General features: G+C 42.6%; 1 long non-coding RNA gene across 1 annotated transcript; it reads left to right on the top strand.

Moving 5' to 3' along the window:
- The first annotated feature begins 5,304 nt into the window (after positions 1-5,304).
- On the top strand, positions 5,305-6,588 carry Gm33970. Its single transcript, XR_373577.2, has 3 exons — positions 5,305-5,368; positions 5,626-5,713; positions 6,050-6,588. It is a non-coding gene; the product is annotated as a predicted gene, 33970 (long non-coding RNA).
- The last annotated feature ends 4,563 nt before the right edge of the window (positions 6,589-11,151 follow it).

Here is an 11,151-nt window from a genome sequence, read left to right as displayed (position 1 = left end):
CAACTTGCAGAAGAGTCTTTTATTTTCAAGGTCAAAAGAGTCTTTTATTTTCAAGTTCAAACTCAGTTCGAACTCCATTCACCCACCTAGAGTTCACTGGGTGAATGCTGGCAAGTGACCCTGAGTCCAGAAAGCATTGGGTTTATATACAATATAAGAATGGTGTGAATATTTACAGAAAAGGGGAGTGGAGGGTGTAATAGTACTGAAGAGGGAGGAGGGTAATGGGCGTCTGTTCAAGGACTAATTTTATGGCCAGTCATAGCTGTCTGTGACCTAACCTCTGTTTACCTTTTACTTTTTCCATGGTCTCCCTTGAGCTTGTTATTTCTCTAAGGTCTCAAGGACAGGCACTTGGAGTTCTTATCAGCAGGAGTGTTGGTTTTTGGAGACACAGAGGCAGAGAGAATGTCTCCTCATTATGGGTCCTGCCATTCTAACGCTTGGGGAGGAGGAGGGAGCCCAGGCTGCTCAGAGGATGCAGCATAGAAACCAGCTGTATGCACATCTGTGCTTGCAGGGGTTGGGAGGTGGGGGAAAAGGATGGGAGCCTCTGGTGGGGAATGCAGAGTCAAACTGTCTGTACAATACTGAAGTCTCTCTAATATCAGTAATCGGGGGTTATAAGAGTGCCATCCCTGGGCTGGTAGTCCTGGGTTCCATATGAAAGCAAACTGAGCAAGCAAGGGGAAGCAATCCAATAAGCAGCACCCCTCCATAGCCTCTGCATCAGCTCTTGCCTTCAAGTTCCTGTCCTGTGTGAGTTCCTGTCCTGACTTCCTTTGGTGATGAACAGCAATGTAGAAGTGAATAAACTCTTTTCTCCCCTTGCTTCTTGGTCATGATGTTTTTGTGCAAGAATACAAACCCTGACTAAGACTGTTAGTAACCCTGTCCTTCAGCTTGAGGCCCTGTCTAGCAGAGAGGGGCTCTTTGAGTTTCCTCTCCCCAATGTTGGACATTTCAACTAAGGTCACCCCCATTGAGTCCTTAGAGTCTCTCCCCTCCAGAATCTCTGGTATGTGGCAGTAGGACTTTCTTTTCTGGTCTAATCTACTTGATATTCTGCAGTCTTCTTGTACAATTATGGCCATCTCTTTCATTAGGTTAGGGAAGTTTTCTTCTATGATTTTTGTTGAAGATGTTTTTTGGCCCTTTGAGCTGGAATTCTTCACCCTCTTCTATTTCTAGTATTCTTAGGTTTGATCTTTTCATTGTGTCTTGAACTTCCTGGATATTTTGGGTTAGAAGCTTTTTACACTTTGTAGGTTTTTTTTTCTTGATACCATATTTTGTATGGTATCATCTACATCTGAGATTCTCTCTTCTATCTCTTGTATTCTATACATCTCTTGTGTTCTATACATCTCTTGTATTCTATACATCTGTAGCTCCTAATTATTTTTCCTAAGTTTTCCATCGCTAGGGTTGCCTCCCTTTGTGTTTTCTATATTATTTCTATTTCCATTTTTAAGTCTTGGACTATTTTGGTCAATTCCTTCATCTGCTTAATTATATTTTCCTGTATTTCTTTAAAGAATCTATTTGTTTCCTCTTTAAGGGCTTCTACCTGTTTGCCTATTTTTCCTTTATTTCTTTAAGGGAGTTCTTTTTATCCTCCTTAAAGGCCTCTATCATCTTCATGAGATAGGATTTTAAGTCATTATCTTGGTTTGCAGGCATGTTGGGGTATCCAGGGCTTGCTGTGGTGGGAGAGCTAGGTTCTTATGATGCTGGATTGCATTGGGTTCTGTGGCTTATGATCCTTATTACCATCTGATTATCTCTGGTGTTAACTGGCCTGGATGTCTCTGACTAGAGCTGGCCTCCTTGAAGGCAGGCAGTGCTGTCTCTGGTTGGGGTGGGCCTCTTGTGTCTTTGGTTAGAGCAGGCATCCTGTGTTCCTGGTTACTTCGGACCTCCTGGGAAGCAGGCAGGCTGTGAGGTGTCGGAGAGTATCAGCCTACTGATCTGACCCAAGTGGAAAGTGGACCAGAACGAAGGTGGAGCTTTGCAGGGCAGGTTGGTCCAGTGTCAGCTGGGCTCTCTGTATTTGGTTACTGTGGACCACCAAAGAGGCAAACAGGCTGTAGCATGTAGGTGGGTATCTGGCCTCAGATCTGGTCCAGGTAGGAAGCAGGCTGGAAGAAGGGTGGAGCTTTGGGTCTGGGGAGGTGGGTCTCAAGTCAGCTGGGCCCGATGGTTGTGTCAGCTGGCTTGGGTATTGGGCTAGATTCTTACCTGTCTTTGATTTCTGCAGACCTCCTGGGAGGCACACAGGCTGTAGGCGTGGGCCAGTATATCTGACAAAGCCTTTTCTATCATACTGTCTCCATGTTTCTCTTACATACTTCCTGTCCTTAGCATTTATTTTCTCTCGCAAGAACCTTCCTCCCAATGGCGAATCATGGGGTTTCTGAGAAGGGATCCTCGTGTAGAACTTCATGGTATTATTTAACTATGCTTCAGATGTGGCAAGAAATCATATGACTTGGGATTTTTCCTGACCATTGTCTTCTTTGTTTTTTGTGTTTAAGCATGTACTCTAATGTTTGAAGACTGTGTGGTTACTAGGAATATGAAGGAAGAGGAAAGGCAGACCGGGAAAGAGGCAGTGGGAGCCTTGGTGCTTGGCTGTGCCCTGTGAATTGCTGAGCAAAGACAAAAGCGTGATGCTTTTGTCTTACATCTCCTGCCTCTAAGTGGCCTTCCCCACCCAGCCCTGGAAACATGGTATTCATTCACCATCTTCATCTTCACAACAGAAGTGTTTAATTTACGTTCTCTTGATTTTCACCGACATTTTTGTAATACTCTGTTAGCTGGTCTCTCTGATCCTCTCTCTTGTCCTATAATCTATCTCCTACCAACTACCAAGGCTTTTACTTGCAGTAATTCTGATTATATGTGTCCCTGAGATCAATCTTCAGAGAGTTCCTGGTACTTTATTATAATCAAGATAAAGGCTAGTCATTTTTATGTGCTACGGTATGCAAAATGTAAATTTAGAGAAAGTGTAGAAACAAAACAACAAAAAAAGCTTTACTCTACAGTCTAGAATCAGTGCTCTTCTGATTGCATTCTAATGGCTAGAATTCAACCACATGTCACATTTATTGCAAAGACGGCTGGGAAATGTAGTTTATTTATGTGCCCAGGCAAAGATAAGGCTGTTTGGAAGGAGAGCTATCTAGCCTTATCTAGCACAGTACACTGTTAAAGAAAAAAAAAAAAAAACCCTGTAGGAATCATGATAAATATTCATCAATAAAGACATTCTCTCACTGGTAGAAAAAGAAGAGAATTGACATTTATCTAATGTCTACCATGTGCTTTGTAGCGTTTTTTTTTTAGAAGAAAGGCTTAATCTTTTTTTATGTCCCAAACTTAGCAGATTGTCTAACATACAACTGTCCCAGAAAAATCTTTGCTAAACTAAACTTTACAAAAAATATGGAACTTTTAAAAATGTGAACTGTCTAAACAGTTTTCCTAATCCTGTTTGTCTTTTCTCCCCCTGAACTTCCCTCTCAATGGGCCATTATTATTTCTGTTTGATTTTTCTAGTGTTAGCCTTGTGAGTTCATCTTTCCCTGCTCTATTGCTAATTAAAACAAGCAGTTAACTTGACGTTGACGGTTGCTGTTCTTCAACAATAGCCTCACAGTGATTCTTGTTGGATCTGCCCTTATTAGAGAGATGATTCAGACAAGTTCCTGATATGTAAACACGGGGCTGCTAATGAGTAAGGATCATTTTCCTGGGTTATTTTGGGGGATGAACATTTAGAAGGAAAGTGGGAATTGATGCCCAACTCCTCACTATTTGAAGTAGCTGCTCTCAAATTGCTAAGGAAGGTGTTCTCACTCATTCCTTCTCCCTGTAAAAATAAACCAAAGCCATTGAGAGTTGAAACGTGGCTGGGTGGTGCAGGTTCATCTTGATGCATTTTCTTTGAGAAGGGGAGTAGAGGGGCAGAAAGAATAGTGCTGTCCCTGGAAGGTGAGTGAAAGATGTTAGCCAGATGGGAGAACATGGGGTTTAAAGAGGAGAGAAAGCTAGCCTGGAAAAGAGAGGACTTGTTGGCCAGCCTGAAAATCCGCATTAGTCTCAATGGACAATATAAAGGCATCCATTGTAGTGGCAACCTCACTTTCAGAAGGGAAGTTGGGATTGTAAGTTACATGATTACTGTCTTTAGACAGCCAGAGGAGGGGCCTGGTTTCCCTTTCCCTGCCCCCCGGGCAGCCATGAGGTGTCAATACCATCTGTAGTTGAGCATCTTTGGTCAAGAGAGGGCAGCTTCTTTGATTTACCAGAAGCTGAGATGTCCTACATCCCTTAGCAGGCCAGTTAGGGATTGATAGCCAGAAAGTACAGCTTGTTCTCTCCAACCCCATGCTATTGGCAGTAGGTGTCACTTCCAGAGACAACCCCGGGGCTCTCAAGCCTGAGTGCTCAGGGCCAGTCAGGATTTCCTTTGCACAAAGCAGCACTCTCAATAACCAGCCATCTCAGCCAGAGGCACTGTCCTCTTCTTCCTGTTCTTTAGATCGAAGCTACTGAATGCCATGAGATGGAAAAGCTCTCTTCGTGATGGAAGAAGCACCGTTCTCAACTACACCTCATATGGCAAATGTCACTTTCATTATAATTCTAGGACTTTAACTTTCAACTTCAATATTGAATGCCTCTCCTGAGATCTGTCTGAAAAAAAATAACTTAACACTGTCTCAAAAGATCTATCCACAAAATGCCAGAATTTCTCTCTCGTTTTCTTCAGAGTGGCAAGCATCTTGCAAGAGAAGCTGAGTTCAGCCTTTTCCATGCCCCAGCCCTGCCTCTGGGGAGTCTGTGGGTAGGAAGTGGGGAGTAGTCTTCCTTCCAGTACTTGAAAATCATTGAGAAAAGCCAAGAGAGGTGGGTGGAACACATTGAACCCTGAACCCTATTTAGGGAATGACCAAGTGACAGTCTAACTTTTGCAACAGTTTTGAGCAGTTTTCTCTCTCAAATCCAGTCAGAACTAGTCTGTCAGATGATTATTTCATGCTTCCTCTCACATCTTTTTAGCCACTTTGCAAATATTCACCCCAGGACATTTCTAACACGTTAGCTGTGTCACCAAGCTGTGTGATAAATCCTTACCAGACAGACAGGTCACACCTGGCTCCAGCTGTAGGACCTGGTCCTGACACCTAAATGTCAAGAACAGAATACCTGGCCTTAGGTGTCAGGACCAGGTCCTGCAGCTGGAGCCAGGTGTGACCTGTCTGGTGAGATTTACTACATAGTGTTCTTGTTATTCTGGACAACCCCTGACTGAAGCTAAAACTGCCTTGTGAGGATGGGTAGACTCTAGCTTCAGGTGAGCTGTGATGAAATTGGTGAGAGAATAATTGGGATGCTTTCATACTCAGGAAGCTTCTTGCAAAAGGCAGTAGTTTGAGAGGAAATGCAGAAAGGGAATTTTCAAATATCATTTGACAGCTGCAGCAATGGATTTCCCCCCCTTTTTGCTGACAGGAATTGCATCTGAAAGTTGTTTATCTTAACTGTAGAGGAGATGTGTGAGATGAATGGGTGAGTCTTTATGGGTTTTTGGTTTTTTTTATGTTTCTTCAGAATTTCCTCATCTCTGATGCTGTCAACAGTGACTGGACAATGATGCTCTATGTTCTACCACTTCTGAATTCTGAAATCTGGACACTGGGTAAGGTTCTGCCTTTAGATTTTAAGTCTTGCCCTTACTGTGTTGTCTATGTTCAAGGTACCATCCTAACATTTCCCCTGAGGACATTTCTAACCTGTTAGCTATGTCACCAAGGTCTCTCTGTCTTTGGCTTAATAATACCATTTTAGAACAAGACTACAAAGAAACAGTAAGATATTCATGTGAGGTTGAATAGAGACCGATCTTTTCACGTTGCAAAGATGAGGGTACCTGAATTGGAATTGATCTGTTGGAAAATGATGGCAGGAAATTAGGACTCTGGTCATGGTCATCACTGGTCATGTGAATGTGGACATGCCATTTGCTCTCTCCTAGAAACTTGCTGGAGCCTGAAAGTTGATTCTCTCCTACCATGTGGTTGTTTGGGATCAGACTATGGTCCTCAGGCAAGATGCCCTCACCCACTGAGCATCTTACCGGTGCCACCTAACTCTTCATTTCTTCTTCCACCTTCCATCTTGAGCACTGGATAAAGGAAAGCAAATGTCTGAAGAGGCACAGTCTCTAATCTCAGCACTCAAGAGGCAGAGCCAGATGGATCCCTGTGAAATCACGGTCAACCTGGTCTACATAAGAGGCTTGTAGGCAAGCCAGGGCTACATTTTATGGGGTGTATGTCTGGCTGACCATTGCTGAGCCTCTATGAACTAGCTTCAAACATATGATTTATTCTCTCTCCACACATCTATTGCTGATTTAAATAATTTTCTTCCTCCACATTTTGGATAAGTCTTTTGTGTCTCTATATGATTGGAAGCAGATTGTTCTAATCAGTTTCTCCTAAACCTACCTTGCTCTGCTCAAGGTTTAACAGTCATCCCACCCGAGTCAGCCGCTGTAAGTCACTGTTTCCAAAGGTCCACATTCCTTCCCTTTAAGGAGTCTGTATAAATAGCTGAAATCTGTGCAGAGAGAGGGTTTAGAATCCTTCCCACCCCATCAGAATTTCACCTTCGATCTCATAAGCTTCTTTGGCTTCTTTAAGAAGAATGGGAAAAGGCGATATAAACCCAGTGTTCCTGCTTATATAAAAAAAATATATGACCCCAAATAGCCACCTGTGATACAAGGCTTCAGAAAGTGGCCACAATTCTCCATTCTACCCTTGATCTTTGCCCTTTGCAGTGTGGCATTGTCACTTGTCCCCTCCCCTTCCCCACCCACATAAAAACTAAGCCTATTTCCTGTTCTATTGGTCTTTGCTGTTGTTTTGATTTACTTTGGCCAGGAGAATGTGGTCTCACCTCTAACCTGGGTCCCATGTGCAGCTTTCACATCTATTTTCTATCCCCGATGCCCCAGGAACAAGCTTAGGCTAGCTTGCTGGGGCGTTGAGTGAACATGTGTAACAAGGCCAGACTGGGATGGCCAAGGCCACCAGACATTAGCTTGAAGCCAGCCAACTGCCTGGGTATTGGAGTGACCCTCAGCCAAGATGAGACAGACTGCTTACCCAAGCTCAGCCAAGAACCACAGAATGGCCTAGCCAACTCAGTCGCAAATAAAAATGGTTGTGTATTATTCATGTCACTGAAGGACTGCTGTTGTTCGTTATATAGAATAACTGTGGCCACAGGAAACTGATGTGTGAACTAACAAAGAAATGCTATGATCTCCTGGAATAGCCATGGATATTTGCGGAGAGTTGGCCTTGGGATAGGAGATCTAGTTCATAGGTCTTAGAACATAGATGCGATGTACAAAGCAAGTCCTGTTCCCAGGCTTAAGAGGGCTATGCCTATATTTACCGTCTATTGTTCCATTTTTCCTAGTTAAGGACATTTAAACAGCTGAAGCCAGACTTCTCAAGCTGTAGCATCCATAACAAAAAGTATATGACAAACTTTTCAGGAGTCAGACAGACCCTTGAAAAAGCATGGCGTTTTGTCAAATGTGAACGTTTAAGGAGTTGCAGCAAAAGTAAGGTAGTTTTTCTATCAAATTAAAAACAAGTACATTATAAGGCAAAACTCAAAGTTTTTACTACATTTTTACAGTATAGCACAATTATGTATCCTAGTGTATTGAATCTTTCTCTTAATTTTAAAAATACTTTCTTATTGTGAAGAGGCACATGTACTGTATGTATGGGGGTCATTTATGTGGTGGTCAGAGAACAACTTTGAGGGTTCTTTCCTTCAACCCCATAGGTTCTGAAGATTGAGTTCAGGTTAGTGGGTGCCCTTTATTCCATGAGCCATCTCACCATCCCTGTCCCCTAAACCCCACCTTTCAGTGTTGTGCTATTTAGAAGTGTGGTATTTGGCAGTGATGACATAGCGGGCAAGAAGACCTTCAGGGTGGGATTTGTGACTTGAGGAGGAGGCACAGCAGAGCTTTTACTCCCTGTTCCTGTACAGATGCAAAGAAAGAGAAGACATCAATATGCCAGGAAGAGAGCCTTCGCTGGGACCCCACCATAGACCTTGACCTCAGACATACAACTTAGAGAGCAGCATATATTTCTGCTATGTAATAAGATCCTGTTCAACAAAATAGCCATAGAGAAATGAATCACTGTCCATGGGCTTAAATCTTCTACTCACAATGGAGAATCCCCAGGAACCACCTTGGAAGTGGGTGGGATATGGAGCAGGGAAACCAGATAAGTTAATTCAGGTTACATAGAGCCCCTACCGCGTATAATAGGGATTTGCTTGTTTTAACCTAAGTACACCCTATACACATGTGTGTCATGCTAAAATGATTGGCTGTTTATCTGAAACATAAATGTACTGGACATCTGAAGTTTCACTTGGCAGCTCTATCTACCAGCCGATTCTCCACAAAGGTAGCTTTGCAAGATATAAGGCAGATCAAGCTACTTAAACTAGTCAAGTTTTCTGTTCCTCCTAAAACTGACATTTCAAGTCCTTGGTGTGTTTCATCTCTCCCAACTATATCTCACGTTGTGCCTTGCGCATTGCAACATCTATTCAAAAGTCACTTTCTGAGAGAGCCTCTCAACTGGTGATCCCCTCTACCTGAGCCAATCTCACTAAATCCCTAGTCATGGGGCACGTGGTTCTAGCATACACTATTTCTGTATGTTGTGGCTATCTCAGCTATTGGAATGTGAGCTTTGGAAAGTGAGACTATACCCATAACTCTCATTCGGACTCCACAGCACTTAACCTAACATTGAGCAGGAGACTGACAAAGATCTATGAATAGGATAAATGTCTACATAGAAATTCAGAATATTGGCATAAATTAGTTAAAGATACTTTTGAGCTCTGTTATTGTTTCTAGCCTCCATAAAGACTTGTGAAAAACTCAAGTTAAGAGACTCTTGTTAGGGGCCAGAGAGATGTCTCTCAGTGGGTTAAGAACATTTATTTTTCTTGTGGAGGATCAAAGTTCAGTTCTCAATACCCAAGCCAGGTGGCTAACAAGCTCTTGAAACTCCAAGTCCCAGGGGATCCAGTTCCCTCTTCTGCCCTCTATGGGCGTCACATGAACACAGCACAAACACAAAGAAGCAGGCATATGCACATACATAAATTAAAAAATAAATTTAAAGAATTTGAAAAGAAACCTTAGCTAGAGAAATAAGCAAGGGGCCTGGAGAGTAATTACATTGTTGCTATTCAGTTCCTCTTTGTTGAAAGAATGTGAGAAATTCTTTAAATGTGTTTGCAATTTTTAGTGTGAGTTCATTTGTTGTAAGTCTATACTGTATAGCAGAGTTTTCTTCCATTTCCATAATTTGGAATAAATATAAGAAAGCTATTTCTTATGTTTGCATGTGGGTAGCTTATTTCTTTTTTTTTCCTGGACATATGTACATTTCACTTTTCTCCCCCCTACAAAGAGACATTTCATTTTATCAGCTAGAAGAAATACATAAAAATAACTGTAAGCTTCCAGTGGGAAGTTAAAAAAGTAGAGAAAAAAATTAAAATCTGCAATTTGCAAAGCAACTGTAACTCTCTGCAGTCAATAAAAGAAAAAATTTGGGAGTCTGTTTAGAGCAAAATTGAAGTCTTTTGGGTGAGCCATTCACTGCCCAAGAGCCTATGGAAGTGAAATCAACACAAACCTGTATAACTCCGGAAGTCTGATCCTATACATTTTGCATTCTTGTCTTGGAACAATTGACTGTAACCTTCAGAATCTAATGAATGACATTGTTGTGTGGCATCGCAGGGGTGTGGGAGGGGAAGGAGGTGGAAGATTTAGGGGAAGTGTCAGCCTTGTGTGGGAGCTGAAAACTTGTGATTGCATTCATGTGCTCCCTGCAGCTGAGGATAGCCATCAGACACCATCAGAGGGAACTTGGAGACACTGACAGAAGCAGGGAATTACAAGCTTCCTCAGGCCCCACCCCCTTTCCCGTTTAAATAAATACTTCTTGTGTTTTACTTCCTGGCCTTGACTGATACTTGTTATCCCCTCCTTATACCAAAGCAGCGTGACATTTTCCTCGGGAGGCGGAGTACAGATTTTCTTATGGTTATAATGGAAATATTTCCTGGCAGCAGACATGGATATGCTCGTCCAAAGGAAAGGCTGCATTTATCAAGGATCTGCTTGGATGCTGTGTGTCTCCCTGGGAAGAGTTATTTACTCTTAATTAGCCCTAAATACAGTTGAGCAGAGTCAAGGCCTCATTTTCAAGCCGTCATTGGTGCCTCAAATCTGACTGCTGTAGAAAAGAATGGCTGACAGTGATTAAAAAGGCAGTTGATGGGCACATATTAGAATTCATCATCAATAATGGAATCCAGTGAGAGGGGGCAACATGTAGTTTATGTTCACATAAACACAGATTTAGTGCAAAGGAAGCTCACATAATAGAACTTGTGGCATGGGCTGAATTGCTCTGAATTTAATTTAGAACAACATAAAAGATCCAATATCAGCTGCAGGGCAGCAGCCCGGCTCCAGCTTGGGGGAGGCATTTGTTATGAGAACAAAAGCAATTTCTGCAGTTTGCATGGAGTCCCTTCTAATCAGGAAGAGCCTCATGAGCAGCAAAAGTGGTCCCACCTTCCCTGGTGGCAGCAAGGCCTTCTCCACTGCCCCATTGCCTTATCTACAACACCCTCCTATCAGTCTCTGTGTGTGTATATATATATATATCTTTCCTCTCTGTCTCTCTCATCTCTCTGTTTCTCTGTCTCTCTGTGTCTCTCTGTCTCTGTCTCTGTCTCTGTCTCTGTCTCTCTCTCTCTCACACACACACACACACACACATTTATTTTATGGTTTATAGAATAGAATTTCTTCTTATTATTTCTCACCTGTCAACCTGACATGGGTAAATTTCTCTGGGGACCCAGGAAGGCAAGGGTTTACTTCCCCCTGGGAAGCAGGAGACTCAGTGGTGGACCACATCTTTCCATTCATTCCTGTCCAGGCTGATACTTTCCAGAGGAAGTACCTCTTCCTCTTCCCCCACCCCAAATGCCCAC

The sequence above is a fragment of the Mus musculus genome, chromosome 1, assembly GCF_000001635.26.
Source record: "Mus musculus strain C57BL/6J chromosome 1, GRCm38.p6 C57BL/6J".
Taxonomy (NCBI): Eukaryota; Metazoa; Chordata; class Mammalia; order Rodentia; family Muridae; genus Mus; species Mus musculus.
The sequence above is the reverse complement of the archived record's forward strand: the minus strand, read 5'-3'. Positions and strand labels throughout refer to the sequence as shown.